The sequence below is a fragment of the Oryctolagus cuniculus genome, chromosome 6 (assembly GCF_051225735.1).
Source record: "Oryctolagus cuniculus isolate XC-2025 breed Fujian yellow rabbit chromosome 6, ASM5122573v1, whole genome shotgun sequence".
Classification (NCBI taxonomy): Eukaryota; Metazoa; Chordata; class Mammalia; order Lagomorpha; family Leporidae; genus Oryctolagus; species Oryctolagus cuniculus.
Genome location: NC_142872.1, coordinates 9,688,863 through 9,707,652, shown reverse-complemented (window position 1 = coordinate 9,707,652; position 18,790 = coordinate 9,688,863). Strand labels below are relative to the sequence as shown.

The window sequence follows — 18,790 nt, the reverse complement described above, 5'->3', positions numbered from 1 at the left end:
AGCTGCTGTAGGCATTTCTAGAGTAAACCAGTGGATGGAGGATTTCTTTCTTTCTTTCAAATAAGTAAATAAACAGAAATTTTTTAAAGGTTAAAAAAATACTAGAGTGGGCCGGTGCCATGGTTCACTAGGCTAATCCTCCACCTGTGGCGCCGGTACACTGGGTTCTAGTCCTGGTCGGGGCGCCGGATTCTGTCCCGTTTGCCCCTCTTCCAGGCCAGCTCTCTGCTGTGGCCAGGGAGTGCAGTGGAGGATGGCCCAAGTGCTTGGGTCCTGCACCCCATGGGAGACCAGGAGGAAGCACCTGGCTCCCAGCTTCGGATCAGTGCCGTGTGCCGGCCGTGGCGACCATTGGAGGGTGAACCAACGGCAAAGGAAGACCTTTCTTTCTGTCTCTCTCACTGTCCACTTTGCCTGTCAAAAAAAAAAAAAAAAAAAAAAAACTAGAGTGAAACAAAAGACCCACAGTGAAGGGAATGCTTTTGACTGATAACCTTATCTTTAAAATCCTGTGCCTTGCCTCCCACCCAGGCCAGGAAACACAGGTAAATAAAAAATTAAATCATTTACATTAATATGTAATATTAACAATTTTGTGTTTTCCTTCTATTTTCAAAGCATACTTGAGCTCTTCCCTTGATACTCTACTATAAAATAGTTTTTCGTACATTTTTAATATACTTCATTATTGGTGTTTATCATTTGCTTTCCCAGTATTGCTAAAGTTATTTGTAAACATCATTTTACATGATGTGTTATAGTACGTCATAGGAATGTACAAAAATGTATTTAGCATTATCCCGTTTTTTTGATTTATTATTTCTCTTTCATCATTAATGCCATGGTACCTATTTTGTTCAAATAACGATTGCATTTTGAAATGACTTACTTGGGTGTGATTTCTATATATAGAATATTAAGCCAGAAAATTTATCTGACATTTTCATGCTTCTTTCGCGCAGTCTTCTCAAAGCTGTTTATACCCTCTCTTTTCTCGTGCCTCATTGTCACTTAAGAGAATATAAGTGATATCTCCACTGAATATTTTCTTTAAGTGTCATAAGCTTGAATATTTTTCCTACTTTTATTCATGCATCCAGTACATATTCACCTAAGAATCCAGATGTAGGGACACAGCGCAAAAAAGCCTAATCCTGTGTTTCATGGATTTAGCTTCTAAAAAATGCAGAAAACAAAGGAAAATGGATCAGGGTAATACAGTCATGGTGATGCCTGTTTTTTAGAGGCTAGTCAAGGAAGATGATTTTGGTGGTCATGAGCAGGGCCAATAATGCAGCGATGGGAAGATCCTGGGGCACGGGGTCTGGTGCACTTGAACAATTGCAAGGATAACCCGTGAGGAGGGAGGGAGTGGATTGTGATGGTCGAGGACGGAGAAGTAGCTGGAGACAAGGCGGCATAGACAACAGAAGGACTCAGAATGTCATTGGAACATGTATTCTTTACCACTGATTTACAAGGCGTCTCCTGTCAAATGCTAAGATCCGATACGACTGTGTGTGTGTGGCGGGGTGGCAGGAGGTGTGTGTGCTATTCTGGATTCAATCCATCCTACTCTGTCCATTTCTGTGTTGATACTGCCTTGTCTCACTGTGTCTTTAGAATAAATATTGACATGTGGAATAAGACTCAAATCCTGTTCTTCAAGGGTGTCTTGAAGGCACTGCGTATTCACACAATTTTTAAAAACTAACCTATTATGATCAGCAACTAAATAACAATAAAAATTACCTGGGAATAAACTGAAACTATGAATTAATTTGAGAAGAACTTAAATCTTGAAAATAGAGTCTTCCAATTCATAAATATGATACTTCTCATTATCTAGTAAGGTCTGCTTTAATGTTTCCTAATAGAATATTAGATGTTTACTTGCAGAGGTTTGTTTACATGCATTTTGTTATATTTATTATTGGGTATGCTTCATACCTTAATAAATTACACCTCTCCATAGTTACTCTGTTATGACTTGTACATATAAATAAATATATTTAAAATTAATTTTGAATCCAGCAAAAAATAAATCTTCTGATTCAATAATGCAACATATTTATAGATTTGGGGAATTCTATTTATGTGAGGACAGTCACATCACTGAAGAATAATGATATTGTTTCTTCTTACGTCTTTACCTACTTTTCTCCCATTATTGAAATGAGTAATATCTCCAGTACCAGGTCTGTATCTTTTACATACTCATAAAAGAAATATTTCATCACACACCATTTTTAAATAAAATGGATGCTCTTATCAAATGAAGAATTCTGTTCCTAGTTTGGAAAGATGCTATTTTTAAATTTTAAAAATATTCATTGGGATTTTTAATTTTCGTAGTTATATGGTAACACAGTTTTCCCTGTAATTAAATAAGTACTATTTGCCTTTCTATTGTTTAAATCAAACTGTATACTTGTCATACAGTCAATATAGTATTATATTTTTCTATTTTGTTGAATTTTATGCAGTATTTTAAATTTTCAATACTTTTTTATTTTGCATGCATGTTCACAAGTGAAATGGCCGTCACTTTGCTGTCCCATCTGTTTCCTTGTTGGATTTTGGTTTCAAGGTTCTGATGGTCTTCTAAACTAGTTGGGTGTATTACCACATTGTTTTTTTTTTGTTTGTTTGTTTGTTTCCTGATAAGGCCGTGTAAAAAGAAATATGTTTACATATTAATTTTTAGATAATATTTCTAGTAGAGCCATGTGAGACCTAAGATTTCTTTTGAAATGGACTTATTAAAATAAGTCCAAACCTACTGATTGCATTTCTTTTGATTACAGGCACTTCAGGGTCATTCTTACTTTATCTTGCCACTCTCTTTGCTGTTTCTGTCAAGTTTTGGGAAGCTTTTAAGGAAGATGATCTGTTTCATTTAAAATTTTACATGTATTGAGGTTAAGTTAAAATTCTCCTATGTCATTGTAATATCTGCTCTTTCTCATATTGATGATTTGTATCATCTCTCTTTCTCATGACCATTCTCCTTAGAATCACTTGTATAGGTCATGTTCTCTATCTTGTGCCTCCATGTTGTATTATTTCTTAATTCTCTTCTGCGATGATTACAATTTCCCTTCTATGTTCTTGGAGGTTGTTTTGCTTTTCTTTAGTTTCCCTTCTTGGGAAACACTCATGAATTTTAGTCCTTCTTTGTTTCTGATGAATGCGTTAAAGCCTATAAATTTCTCTCTGAAAAACCATGACTGCAGCGTCCCCCCTCTTGTGGTAATTTCTTTCTGACTCATGGGTTAGTTAAGAGTAGTTTCCTCTCAAATATATGAGCCTTTGTAGCTGGTGGTTTTCAGCAGTTCATTTCTGGCTTAATTTTATTGCTGCCAGAAGCCATTGTTAGTATGATTGTAGTTGTCTGAAAATTGTTGAACTGTGCTTTATAGCTTTAGAACACTTTTCAAGTCTGTCTACATGTGTTCTTGTACCACACTTATTCTGTAGTTGTGGACTGTAGCGTCCTGTGCGTATCCTGTATTTCTTTTTCAATATGTAAGTTGTTTTAGTTCTACTTCAATATTTGCTTTTTTGGGGGGTGCTCTCTTTTCTATAGGTTGCTGAGAATTCTGTGTTAAAATTCCCACCAAGATTATGGGTTTGCGTATCTTTCTTTGTATGTCTCTCAATTTCTCTGTATTTATTTTGACATTTTGCCAAGGGAGTGAAATAGTTCATAATGGTCCTATCTTCCTTGTAAATCAAAATGGTTACAATTAAAAAAAATATTTATTTGAAAGGTAGACAGACAGACATATATCTCTTCCATCCACAAACTCATTCCCCAAATGCCTTCAACAGCCCAGGGCTGGACGAGGCTCAAGTCAGGACCCTGGATGTCCATCTGGGTCTGACACAGAGTGGCAGGGACAAGCCCATGATCCTTCCTTGGCCACCTTGCTGGAGCGTGCATTAGCAGACAGCTGGTGGAAGCAAAAGTGGGGCTTGATCTGAGGCCCTCTGACAGGGCATCTGAATGTCTCCAGCCACAGCTTAACCCACTTCAACCACTCTCTGTTACTGGTAATGCCGCCGTACCCATTTCTCCTTACAGATTACTAACCTTTGGTGTTGAACGGGAACATTTTGAACCGCTTTCATTTGCCAAAATTACTGATAGATTACTGAATTTCTTAGAAACAATTACATCTGGTATCTTTGGTTCTTCAATTGTATTCATTCTGGAAAGTTTGTTTCTGCATGTAGACTTTTTTTAATCCTTTCACTTTTTTCTTCTTATGTATTCCCTGTTAGATTGGTGACAATTTTTGGGGTTTGTATTTGGCAGTTTATTTGAGGATTCTGGCTTTTCACATGTGTTTACAAAGCTCATGCCAGCTCGTGTTCAGTTAAATATTTGTGGGCGTGCTTTTCGAGCTTATTGGAGCATTGGCGCTTACTTTTTTTTTTTTTTTTGACAGGCAGAGTGGACAGTGAGAGAGAGAGACAGAGAGAAAGGTCTTCCTTTGCCGTTGGTTCACCCTCCAATGGCCGCCGCGGCCGGCGTGCTGCGGCCGGCGCACCGCGCTGATCCGATGGCAGGAGCCAGGTGCTTCTCCTGGTCTCCCATGGGGTGCAGGGCCCAAGCACTTGGGCCATCCTCCACTGCACTCCCGGGCCACAGCAGAGAGCTGGCTTGGAAGAGGGGCAACCGGGACAGAACCGGCGCCCCAACCGGGACTAGAACCCGGTGTGCCGGCGCCGCTAGGCAGAGGATTAGCCTAGTGAGCCGTGGTGCCGGCCGGAGCTTACTTTTTATACTTTATATCTTTTTCATCTCTTCTTTGCTATTAGGTATCTCGTGTGTCACCAGGAACAAATTGATTCTTGTCCCCAAAACAGTTTAAAATATGTTATCACAGTAAACTGTCGAACCTGTCTTCCAATACTCCATTAACTTGTGATACCTTTAATTTTATGTTAGTTTGTCTCACTGACAAATGTCTATGCTTGTGTTACTAACATGATGATTTAATTACTGCCTTCTTGGAGCGCATTTTAATCCCCTTACTGCTGGTCCCCATCTATTATTCTTCAAAAATCAGTCTAAATACTTTGCAATTTGTAACTTTTAAATACTAATAGGGAATGATAGATGCATACTTACAATAAAAAATGATACAAAGCAACTGTGATAAAAAATAATGCCCTTGGCTCATTCGTGCTCCCAGAAAGTGAAAGCATTAGTAACATGTTTCAGTGCCTGTAATTTAGAGCTTATTATTAATTTACTGCTGTAAATGTTGTTGGCCTAGAGCAGACCAGAGGCACATAGAAGCACACATATTTTTAAAAGGTGGAAGCTTCTCTCATTTGTTCTCAGCAGTGTGAACTCACAGCATGGAGAACAAGAAACATCGCTTCCTTCCTCCCTAATTAGATGTGGGAAATGGAAGAAAAATAAACAATTGTGGACCAGCTATCTGTGCCTTCAAAAATGCTAATAGCAGAGTCTTCTGTCTGTCACCTAGTTTTCCGTTCAGCTGTGGATTACGTCTCCTAGATTGCTGCTTATTTTTAGAAAGTGTCGTGGAACACTCACTTGTGATGCCCAATAACGAGTTTTAAAGGAACAAAGTCTAATAGAGGTAATTTTCAAGCCCCATAGATTTTTTTTTTTGAGGAGCAGTTAGGGAATCTATTAATAATTTCTGTGATTTAAGAAGATGTGCATTTTTCATTGAGCCTGGTTATTCTGACACAATAATAATAAATAGCCCTTAAAGACACATTAAAACATGGCACAGAACCTGTTCTTCATAGTAATCTTTAATTTGCAAGCAGGGCAATCCAGGTTGCCTTAGATGTTCTCTGATCATAACAGCGTCCTAGTTAAATTCGTGATGGATGTGTCGTCCTGCTCTCGCCATCGTGTGAAAACTGCGTTAGGTTGTTTGTCTGGCATTCGTGGCAGATTTCAATCAAGGTAAAGGCTCTGCCAGGAAAGTCGATGTGGAATTGATATTCAGCGCGTGTGAGACAGTCAGTTAAGGGAGGCCTGTACGTCTGACCCAGCACTGGACGCTCTGCACTTCCTCTGCAGAACAGACAGTAATCTAAGGAGGAACTGTCTTCATGGATCAGCATATCCCTTATTTGTGGTGCTCAGAACTTGCAAGGAAATGTGTCCCAACAGATAACGTTAGGCAGAGATTAGGCAGAAGAGAATGAGATACCGACAGTGGTCTGGTAGATCAGGAGGCATATTTATTTTTTATTGTGAAGCTTAATACTATTGGTTCCACTTCAAAGAATCCTCAAAAACATGTCACTGACCCTGGTTATCTTAGAAAGTGTGGAAACCAAGCAATATTTTTAAATGTCAGTTAAAAAGCACGAGATGGAGATTTGAAAGACAAAGTTCTTGAGAAAACCTTTCAGTTTTTGTGTGTAGGGTAACAGTTTATTCAGCAGTCATTTGAAAGATCAACATGGAAACAGGGCTCCCATCTGCACGTTCACTCCCCAAACGCTGTCGGTGACTGGAGCTAGTGCAGAGCAAAGCCGGGGACCCAACCAGGTCTCTGTGTCGGTGGCAGGGACCCAACTCCTAGAACCATCGCCTGCTGTCTCCTAGGATCCACGTGACTAGGAAGCTGGAATGGGGAGTGCAGCCAGAACTCTACTGGCACTCTGATAAGGGATTTGGGCTTTCTAAGCTGTACCAAATTTGTTTTATGGAATATGATTTTTAAATCTTGATGGTACATATATTAATGAGGTATAGTCTGATAATTCAGTGCATGATTAGTTACCATTTCCATATCCTTAAGTACTGAATTTTTTTCTGCGACACTTACTTGTATTTACAGGTACAATGTGATTTTCCAATAAATGTATACAATGTCTACTGGCCAAATCAGGGTAATTATTCTTTCCCACTCCTTGTCATTATGTTTGGAGCTGTTGAAACTGCTCTCTTGTATTTGCTCGTTAAACACACTGTAGGTTACTCTATATTATGGTCACCCCACTGTGCTGTGGGGCACTGGACCTTGCTCTTTCGGGCTATGGTTTGTTGTTCATGATCCTGCTGTGTGTATCCCTTCTCCCCCCACCATTCTCACCCTCTGGTAATCACCATTCCATGCTCAGATTGACATCTGCTTCCCTTGACGGTCCACCCTGCACCCCAGTGGAACCTGCACGTCCTGTCTCCCCAGGCTGAGTGTGTGAGCAACTAGCAGAGTGCATTGATCTAACCTGCTTGGCGCTGGACGTCATGGTCTTGACCTCCTTGAACCTTTCAGGGCCTGGGGTCCCTGTTGCATGATGAAGAGAACAGGATGTGGTCAGAACAGCTGGTGCACGTGAACTCTACTGTTTCTCTTAATTCTCTCCCAGACACATGCTGGCAGCCAGCTCAGCTTCAGCCAAGGCCAAAATGAGTTGGTCTCTTATGAACTTTGTTTTGTTGCCAGGTCTTTCAATAATTTGTGTTAAAATCTCCCATTGCATTGCACTGTACTCTTCTCTCGATGCCTGTATATAATAGTTGATGAAGTTCTAATGCAGAAATTCGATTAAAAAAACCCAGAACAATAGAATGGTTGAAGAAATTGCAATACCTTAACACATTTTTCCTTAAAATTCAGTTCCAGTTGGTCTGGATAGAAATCAGTTTCTAAGAAGAAAATGTACTTAAATTTTTTAAAAAATGAATCTTGTTAGCATGTAGTAAAGCAGAGATGTGTGTCACTATATGAAGAAAATAAATTATTCTAATTTGTTTACCAAAGCTTGTAGTTACCAGTGACAATGAAAACGCAAGTTGAGTCCATAGATGAGGAGTTACCGACTCACATAATGGCAGGAACCAGGCAGGTAATTAAATGGGTGAGGTGGGGTGGATGGTGATTTAATTTTAAAAGCTGGCAACTAATTAAAGTGTTTGAAAAATACTGTATAAGCCAAACAAAACACATCTGTGGACCACATGTCCAAGGGTTGACCCTAAGGTAACTCTTAAAATCCTGCTTCTTACTTAAGGCCTGCTCTGCAAGTCTGCCTTCCCAGGAATCCTGTAGCAAATAGGCTGCTCTGACTTGGGGGAGCTCCTGCTGAGTTAGCAACCCGAGTGGCAAATTTGCACCTTGTGCATTCTCCTGGTTTCCCTAGTGTGACTTTGATTCCTTGTGAGATTGAAGGTCCTTGGGGACAGGCCTTGAGTTGTGTTACTGGTGTTCTCACGTGGATAGCGCTTGGCGAACACTCATTAAATAATAGCAGTAACAGTAGTAGCCAACATTAATATAGCTCTTGTCATGATTCAAACATTTCTTTTTTTAAAAGATTTATTTATTTATTTGAAAGTCAGAGTTACACAGAGAGAGGGAGAGACAGAGAGGTCTTCCGTCTGCTGGTTCACTTTCCAGTTGGCTGCAATGGCTGGAGCTGTGCCAATCTGAAGCCAAGAGCCAGGAGCTTCTTCTAGGTCTCCCATGCGGGTGCAAGGGTCCAAGGACTTGGGCTCTCTTCTACTGCTTTCCCAGGCCATAGCAGAGAGCTGGATTGGAAGTAGAGCAGCCAGGACTCAAACTGACGCCCATATGGGATGCTGGCACTGCAGGTGGCGACTTTACCCCCCTACGCCACAGCGCTGGCTCCTCAAACACATTTCTAATCACTATAATGTGGATTCCTATAAGGGTTGTTCAAAAAGTTCTTAAAAAAACTGCATTGGATTTTGAAACATTTTTTGCACCAAAATAGACTTTTTTTTGTTTAAAGATTTATTTGCAACTTAGCACTAGAGAGAGAGAGAGAGAGAGAGAGAGAGAGAGAGATCTTCCTTCCATTGGTTCACTCCCCAGATGCCTGCAACAGCCAGTGTTGATCCAGGCTGAAGCCAGGAGCCTGGAGCTGCTTCCTGGTTTCCCACATGGGTAGCTGGGGTCTGAGTGCTTGGGCCTTCCTTCTCTGTTTTTCCCAGGTCATTAGCAGGGAGCTGGATGGGAAGTGGAGCAGCCTGGACACGAGCCGGTGCCCATGTGGGATGCCGGTATTACAGGCTTTATTGGTGGCTTTACACAAGGCACCACAGCGTCAGCCCCTATGAACTTAACTTTTAATTCCCTTGTCTCAGGAGTTTTACATCTCATTGTTTGACTTAATCTTCATAGCAATCCTGTGAGGGCAGTTTTATTACATCGTTTTAGCAATCGCTCAACTTGGACCAGTTCCATAGGCAAATTTCCACTGTGCTGCAAATATGCAATGTAATTGACTCTAGCCAAGAATTTCCATGTCTTTTCACCAAAATCATTTCCCTGATTGATCTAACATCTTAAGACAGCAGCATGAGACACCACTGTGCTTTATTTCCTTTCCTTTCTGTCTTCTCAACTTTGGAATCCTAGTAAGAGGTAGACTCACGGAATTATTATAGCATTCACAGGCCCACAGTGTGTTGAAATAGCCAGGTAACTTTTTCAAAGCTGCGGGTAGTATCAGTGAATTACACCTGTCTGGCAATTTTGTCTGTGCAGGTGGCAGTTTAACAATTAAGAAGGTAACGTCAAGAAGTTTGTGAGAAGATCTGATGAGGAATAACGTTCTTGGTGGTGAGGAAGTCTCTCTCTCTCTGCAGTTGGAGGATATGAAGAAAGCAGTGGTGGGGTGAATAGGAGGCTGCTGTGTGGGTTTTGGGACTTTGGGTGCACACGTTTGACTCCTGCTTCCTCAGTGTCTTGTTTCCCTGTACAAGAAAGCATTCATGCATTGGGCCATTTCCGTGTGCCTTCAAGTATATGCAAGTATTTGATAATCATTTACGAGAGCAAGTTGCTCTCAGGGATTGTTTCAGTAATTTTTACTCAGCTTTGGTTACATTACAGTGGAATCCAGGCTGTAATGCACAAAGACTCTGCCTTCCCTTTGCAAATTTAAAGTAAAAAAATTTCCCTTCGTACCCATTCTTGTATTTTCTGTTAGGTTCTGACACTGGGTGAGAGCTGGTTGGCCTCTTGACCAGCTGGCTGGCTTTTACTTCCAGGATAGATGACTAGAAGACTGTTGTAAATTCATTGATTCTACAAAGGAAGAGGAATCCTTGCTCCTATCCACCCCAGTTCCCGCCCTGGTCAGAATAACTTCATGCGCGTCTATGTGGCTGCAAACACTTGAGGCACAAGGCCTTTGCACCTGGCCTATGACATGGCCATGGGCATGAGGAGGCTCCTTGCATGTTTGTCTGCAAGCCTCCTGCTGGGGCTCAGGCTGAAATTCTGCCCTATCCCACTGCGGTGATCTGCACCAGACATTTCATCAACACTACGACATATTAAGGCCTTCTGCTTCCAGTCAAACCATGTCTACTTAGGGCCTATCCCTCAGGACTTGGCATTCTGTTAAATGATAATAGGTGCTTAATGGAATGATTTGATAGACTAATCTCTGATAATGTCACTTTTCAGGTAAAAGTCATTTGTAGCCTCGTTAAAATGCACAGTACCTTCAGAAGGTCTTTGTGGAATGACAGGAAAAGTAGAAATTTCTGACAGAGCAATCAAGAGGGGGTATTTTTGTGGTGAGGTCTGTTAAAACTTTCCAATGGATGCCAACCAAGTAGACAGCATCTCCGTGAAACCCTGAGCTGTGCCCTGATTCAGGTAAATCAATCAATCAATTAATCTCTCTCTCTCTCTCTCTCTCTCTCTCACACACACACACACACACACACACACATACACACTGGTATTTTCTTATCCTCTGAGGGTACAGAAATAATAACACACTCGTGCACTGACTGGGAACAGCCATAGAAAGACACAAATTCAAATAGCAGAACAAAAAATGCATAAAAATTGTATCCAGTTTATTTTGGCATTTCAAAAACCTTGCCAAATCATACTAAAAACTAATCCTGTATCGTGTGTGTTATCAGAAAATATTTGTGAAACCCAGAATCTCTTAATGCAGACAGAGAACCTAACGTGAACCCATCACACACCACGCCTTGTATGCGGGTCGGTCCTAACGTCGTATGTAACCCACACGTCAGTACTGCAAGGCAGGCATCGTTATTTGCATTTCAGGCAACCTGGAGCAGACTCGCAGACAGAGCGGCACATGTGGAATCCTCCAGCAAGGCCTTGAGTTGAAGATGTGAGCATGGGTGAATCTTGCTTCCTGAGATATCACACCACTGAAGACCCCGGGAAAATTTCAGAATGAAAGGAAAAAAATTGACTAATGACTCTGTCACGGTTTTGATACATATCAGTATTCTGACATTGAAAGCATACAGAAACCCTTCCAGGTTTATAAAGTATTAAACATAAAGACAAATAATCAGGGGAGAGAACGATAAATCACAAAACAAAACAGCTGTGACCTAAACCACACATTCTACTTAAATAGTAGACAAAAAAAATTCAAGGTAAATAGTGAATCATAATTTTAACCAATCAAAATGGTAAAGACTAAAAATTGCATAATGTTACATTCTGGAAGGAGGGTGGGCAGTGTGGCCTAGCAGGTGAAGATAGAGTCCCGGCTGCTCCACTTTCAGTTCAGCTCTCTGCTGTGGCCTGGGAAAGCAGTGGAGGATGGCCCCAGTCCTTGGGCCCCTGCATGAGCATGGGAGTCCTGGAAGAGGCTCCTGGCTCCTGGCTTCGGATCCACCCAGCTTCAGCTGGTGCTGCCATTTGGAGATTGAACCAGTGAGTGGAAGACCTCTCTCTGTCTCTGCCTCTGTGTCTCTGTAATTCTACTTTTCAAATAAATAAATAATCTTAAAATATTCTGGAAAGAATGTGGTATAGATTGTGTGTAAATGCTAATGGCTAATATGATATCTATGAGAAGAATTTCATTGATATCAAAATCTGTGATTAATTATCTTAATTCTACCCCATGAAAGAAGTTAGGTGGTCACATAAAGGTTTATGTATTAAAGATGCAAAATACAATGGCTCCAGTGGGTGAAACTGGGCCAGCCAAAGTCAGGAGCTGGAAGCTTATCCCAGGTCTCCCACGTGGGTGTAGGGGCCCAAGCACTTGGGCCGTCTTGTGCTGCTTTCCCAGGAGCATTAGCAGAGAGCTGGATCCAAAATGGAGCAGCCAGGACTTACACTGGCGGCCATATGGGATGCCAGCACCTCAGGTGGCAGCTTTACCTGCCATGCCACAGCGCTGGCCCCCCAAAGGCTTTAAAACTTTCAACCAAAACACTTCTCTCTTTTTTTTTATGAAGTTAAGCTTGACAATTTGATCATCTTTTTAAAGATGTATTTATTTGAGAGGTAAAGTTACAGAGAGGAAGAGACAGAGGTCTTCCGTCTACTAGCTCACAACCCAGATGGCCGAAACAGCCAGGGCTGGGCCACAGTCAGAATGTTTCACTGCTGAGGAATGGTTAAACATGCTTTGTTACGCCAAGCAATGGAAGTGGTCACAAAACAAGTTCAAGTGAAAAGGAAGAGCTCAGTATGTGTGTGCCTGGAACAGCATACGCTCTGCTGTATCTGCACTTCCACACTGCTGTCTGTCCTAAGCTGAATCTCAGGTACTCCCTGAAACTTCGCTTCCTAGCGGAGGGTCAAAGGAAGGTGTTGAGAACCTATGTGTGGCCAGTGCCACGGCTCACTTGGCTAATCCTCCGCCTGTGGCGCCGGCACACCTGGTAGGGGTGCCGGATTCTGTCCCGGTTGCCCCTCTTCCAGGCCAGCTCTCTGCTGTGCAGTGGAGGATGGCCCAGGTACTTGGGCCCTGCACCCGCATGGAAACCAGGAGGAAGCATCTGGCTCCTGTCTTCGGATTGGTGTAGCATCGGCCGTGGCAGCCGTGGGAGTGAACCAATGGAAGGAAGACCTTTCTCTCTGTCTCTATTTCTCTGTCTAAACTCTGCCTGTCAAAAAAAAAAAAAAAAAAAAAAAAAAAGAACCTATGTGTACCTGCTGTGTCTGTCATGGTGTTCAGTAGGTGCTGCATTCCACTGTGTAGCCACACAGATGAACACAAGGGAGAGAAGGGTTGTGGGTGGGCCAGGCAGACAGTAGCAGAGTACAGCTACCAGACAGTAGCAGAGACTTAGATCTTAGAATTCAGGCAGTAAGAAATGCAAAGGGAAGCAACCTGGACCAAGAATCCTGAAGAGTAGCTTTGTACTCAAAGAATTAGTCTTATTTAAAACATGTGCATATGTCCACAATACACTGACTGACTGGAGGGTAGTGTATAAGACAAATATTCTTCTGTTTGGAATAGATCATGTTTGCCTAATCATTTCAGCAAAACGTATTTTTGAAATACACATGTTGTCTTGTCCGTATTGCTGTGTTCTAAGACATGTTCACAGGCCCTGTGAGGATGCCCAGGGGGAGGTCAGCCTCTGTGGCCTGTGGGACTTGACTCATAGAACAAACTTAAGACAGGGACACCTTGACCTCGGCAGTGAAGTCTCCAGGATTATTGCATCCGTGGCATCATTATCTTGTCCCGTGCTTACAGCGTCTTTGGGGTTCTGCATTAGCGTCTGACGTCCTTGCAAATGGGTCTGGTTTCAGAGCTCTCAAGAATGTGGTGAAAATAGTGACAAATCCCTTGTGACCGTGAACTTGACTGTGGGTCTCGTTGCAGTGAAAATGTGGGGAGAGAAGTCAGTAACAGTACATGGGCTGTGGAGAATACTGATGATGCCTCAGGCTCTCGTCAGTGTGAGATGTGATGGTTCAGCTTGTTCTGGAACATAATCACAACCTAACATTTTTACTCATCAGTAAGAAAAAAAAGGCCGCTGTGTGCAAACCCTCAGTGTTTTGCCCATATTCTGCCTTGATCCTGTGATCAACTGTGTCGTGTTCTGAGCTGTGCAGTGAGCAAGCACTTCTGTCCATGACGAAACTCGTAAATGTTGATTTTATTAATTATGTGATGAAATACTTGTGTTGAAGAGAGGAAAACAGATTGAGGTCACGTGTATTTGATTGTCATTCATTGTAATTTCTTCTTAGGAAATTCTATTCAGATTTATGGCATAGACCAAAAATCCGGATGTGACATTTTCTGTCCAGTGATCCCATTTGGGGAGCTGAGATCCATAGATCTGAGGCTGCTCATAAAATGGACCTCAGAAATTTCTAGCAAAAGATGGAATCAGGTATCTTGATTATGCAATTTTTGCCCAGTTAAAGTAAACTACAGATGTATGCCATGTAACATTTTGGGCAGTGACAGACCACATATATATTAGTGGCCTCATAACATTATACTGAAGCTGAAAAATTCCTACAGCCCAGTGACATCATAGCTGTTGTAGCGTGACAGCTCAATGCGTTACTCGTGTTGTGTAAGTGTGAGGTAAGTGTAAACAGACTGCACTGCCACTCATTTAAAAGTATGGCACCCAGGAGGGGTCTTCAAGACATTTGTGAAGAAATGGAATTAAAAAACAAGTTTATTCTTATGCAAAAAATTTTGAAATCTATGCATGTTTTTTTCATGCTATGCATTTTTCATGGACTTTTTGAAAACCTATGACAATATATATTTCAAATGTTTTTTTGCACCAAAAATAAAAACCCTAAATCTACTTCAAAGGGATTTTGAAGTACCCTGTACAATTATGTGTAGAGTTTGTTAATGCCAGTAAGTTACTCCGTTACTGGCTTTTGTACTTCCCACATCCTACTTTTTAATTGTCATTTTAGGGTATACTCCTAATTATTAAAAATAACTTCACAGCTGTGTCATACTGCCAGCATTCCTTTCCCAGCGTGTTGAGTCTCCGATGGTATCCAGAGGCCTGGTTGAGTGTTTTCCTCTACCACCCAGGTTTGTGTGAGTGTACTCTATGGTGTTTGCACAGTGATGAAATTTCCTCACGGCACATTTCTTAGAAAGCCATGTGGGATTGTGTATCTAATTGGGCGGTATTTTATCAAGGGATTTTCTAAGAAGATCTCTTAATTTTGTTACATCCTTAAAATGTGTTCGTAATTATGGGAATATATTAGAAAGAATAACAATTCACAGGAAAATTGAAGCACAACAAAATTGCATTTTAAGGAACAAAATATAATTCACTCCTTGGAGCAAAACTCACCTCCTGTCTGCCATGCTGTGGAGTCCAAGGTTGTCTGAATAAACAGGTGGCTACAGTGTAAGTAGCTTGCTTTGGCATCATAAGTTATATTGCTGTTCCAATCATTTATCACCTCCATGTATATCTTCAGAAATAATGGCTAACTGAACAATAAATTCACACAGAATATTGCAGGAGATTTTAATGAGGCAGAAGAACGTCAGCTTTTCAATGGGTAGTAGTTTTTATTCGTAGCAACTGAAGTACGAATTGCCAATTAGAAAAACTTGGGTAATCCATGTTGCTTCCTAAGTTTGCTAGCCATAGACTTGGAAATAGACCTGGAGAATTCTCTTATGTTGTGTGATATGCTTTTATGAAATGCCAAGTGTTATGTTTTGTAGATTGAACCCAGCATTAAAAGGTGATCTTTATAATTCTGGATAGTAAAATTGACTGTTTTGGTTTATTGATTTGTTGTTCCCTGCACAGTAAGATGGAGAGGATATTTAAAATGAATTCTTAACTGGTTGACTTGATCAGTGTCAATAGTTTTAGTACTTAACCCAAACCTGAAAACATGTTGTTTCCTCACAAATAGTTGTATGGTTTATATAACAGGTAGACTGCATAAATGTAGAATAACTTACCAAATTCATTGTTTTAAAACCCAGTTTCACCAGTTTTCTATTTTTTAATTTTTATTTAATAAGTATACATTTCCAAAGTATAGCTTAACAGGAATCAGTTTTCCATTTAACAACTAATTTTGTAGTGTTATATGCAAAAATGCGTTCACTGAAGAATTTATATACAAAAATGTATTAAAAGTTTGACTGCAAAAGTAATTTTGGCAAACGTCTTTCCTGAGTGGGATTGGAGGAAACCTGTCGTGCTTCTCTGGTGATTTGTTCTGGGAGCAACCCTCACTGCAGTTAGAGCCACAACATTGCATCTGGGCCTTCTTGTTTGATGTCTGAATCCAAATCTACGTTTGATTTACCAGGAGATAAAGAAAAATGAAATAAAAACTATTTGGAAGGAAAGAACATTAAAGACAATTTATTCTGATTGGCTAAATTGCCCTAATTAAAATGGGTAAACTCTGACACTAAAATTCTGTTCTCCACATGGAAAGCAGTTCTGTCCTTGGACCTAGATCCAGTGGTTAAAAAGGATATTGTGAAAAGATAATAATTACCTAGTGGCCTTCGCCACCCTGTCCATTTCCCACTGAGGGAATGGCTCCAGTGTCGCCCAGAGGGAAACACTTTTCATGACTGTTGATGCTTGCATTTCTTCTTTCTGTAGCCCTCCCTTGACATACATGGCACCTTGTACTTTTATGCTTCTGTACAACCCTGCTGTGAGAAAGAATAGTAATTACGTCTAATTAGAAAAGATTAAAATGCTATGAGTCACAGAAATAATGCAAGTTGATTATGTTTTATACGAGGCATAAATCCCAAACCTATGTTTTATCCTTGAAATTAGATTACTGAGGCCATAAACAAGAGTGTCAATTTGTAAAGTCAACAACAGGAGTCACTGTGCACTTACTTCTCATGTAGGATCTCTGTCCTTAGTGTGCTGTACACTGAGATTTAATGCTATAACTAGTACTCAAACAGTATTTTTCACTTTATGTTTCTGTGTGGGAGCAAACTGTTGAAATCTTTACTTAATGTATACTAAACCAATCTTCTGTATATAAAGAGAATTGAAAATGAATCTTGATGTGAATGGAAGGTGGGAAGGAGTGGGAAAGGGGAGGGTTGTGGGTGGGAGGGAAATTATGGGGGGGAAGCCATTGTAATCCATAAGCTGTACTTTGTAAATTTATATTCATTAAATAAAAGTTAAAAAAAAAAAAAGAAATCAGCATGCAGCCTGACCAGCAGCATAGTTGCAGGGCTGTGAGTGCTCCTCACGCGCCTTGTTTCCTATGTGCACTTGCCCACTTTTCCTGTAGGGCCCAGCTTCCCCTAGGCGGAGAGAGAGAGGCCGCTTTGATGTTTTCAACTTAGTTTACATTATAGTGTATTAATTTTATGTGTTTTAGGTAGGGTAAGCACAGTAACATGAGCACTGGCTAATATCTGCAAGGGGACTTCAAGAAATTCATGGGGAGGCCGGCGCCGTGGCTCACTTGGTTAATCCTCCGCCTGCAGCGTTGGCATCCCATATGGGCACCAGTTCTAGTCCTGGTTGCTCCTCTTCCAATCCAGCTCTCTCCTATGGCCTGGAAGAGCAGTAGAAGATGGCACAAGTCTTTGGGCGCCTGCACCCACGTGGAGACTGGGAAGAGGTGCCTGGCTCCTGGCTTCAGATTGGTACAGCACCAGCCATTCCGGCCATTTGGGGAGTGAATCAACAGAAGGAAGACCTTTCTCTCTGTCTCTCTATCTCACTGTCTTTAACTCTACCTCTCAAAATAAATAAAATCTTTAAAAAAGAAGTTCATGGCTAATGGAATTAAGAGTTCATTTTAATACAAACATTTTTGAAATCCATGCATAGTTTACTTTACTAATATGCTTGTTGCAAGTGAAGACTCCTCCCATGCAGGCATTTCAAATTCTTTGTATCAAAATAACATCTTTTAATTCTATTTTTTCACGAATTTTTGAAGTCCTCATGTATGTTTAAATGAACAACTAGCAAAAAAAAAAATCATTGGTTTTCTCCATTAACAATCCTCAGGACCAAGATACTATTTTCAATTTTATTAATATTTTCTAAATTAAAGATCCAGTGCAATCTAAACATTTCCTTTTCAACAAGGAGATGTTGGTTTGGTTGTTTCGATTTTGCCTTGTGGACTCAGCACGATGCCCGTGTCGGTTACAGTCCAGTTCACAGAGATGACCTGCCCAGAGGCACAGTGTGCTACCACATACGGTTAACAGGGGAGCAGAGGGAGGCATTACATGCAGATAGATTTGTGCTGTAAACACTTAGGGCATAAGGGATCCCCTAGATGGGAAGAACACGAGAAGCCAACATAACAACTTCAAGCGGATTGAGTCATAATTCCAGAATAAAAGATGTTGTCATTTATCCATCTGCCTGTCAGACACTCAGATGAGAACTTTCTGAAATGTAATGTGTTCAAATCTCTTTGGCTCCAGTGATGAGATGATTTTGATAATACCTTGGCAGGGAACACTCACTTCGCATGAGTCAGAATCAGGTTGCCCTTGGGAGACAGCTGCCTTCCCTCCACAGGGCTGTGTGCTGTGTGTGCTGGCATGGGGTGGGGGAGATTTGCAGCCATATTATGTGTTAAGTGGAACCACGTTTATAGTCGTGGTGACTGAGAATGGACAAGATTGCCTCTTTGAGGTATGCTTATGTGAATGGACAATGTTCCTCTGGTGTCTTCTCAGTGTTGAATGAAAAAAAAAAATAACAAACTGGGCCAGAATTAAGAAGAAAGCAAGGCTGAGAAAGAAATGTGCACTACAGATTTGAGTTAACATGGATAATATCACTCCTCTTGAGGAGAGGGAAAATATTATGCTTTCTGAAAATTGGAAATAGCTGGTTTTAAAGGGAGTGATTTTTCTCTTGTAATATTTGCGTCCTTGTTTTTTTTTTTTTTCAATTTCTCGTTCTGCCTGGTGTTTCATTGGAAATAAATGTATGTCATAAAGCAAGAGTGGCATTTCAAAATGAATTCTGTGAGGGTCATAATCTAGGAGCAGCATATCATAGTTGTGGGGGGGAGGC

General features: G+C 40.9%; 1 long non-coding RNA gene across 12 annotated transcripts in view; it reads left to right on the top strand.

Annotated features, from left to right (window-relative positions):
- Positions 1–18,790, top strand: part of LOC149126006 (uncharacterized) — a 453,707-nt gene that overhangs the window by 91,317 nt on the left and 343,600 nt on the right. Inside the window, exon 4 of one of the 12 annotated variants that reach the window (XR_016235150.1) lies at positions 7,129–7,538. The exons of 10 other annotated variants lie outside the window; for them this stretch is intronic. This is a non-coding gene — a long non-coding RNA (uncharacterized LOC149126006). Of the gene's footprint in view, positions 1–6,845; positions 6,861–7,128; positions 7,539–18,790 lie in introns of those variants that run through there. One more of the 12 variants, XR_016235151.1, reaches the window with a different exon arrangement.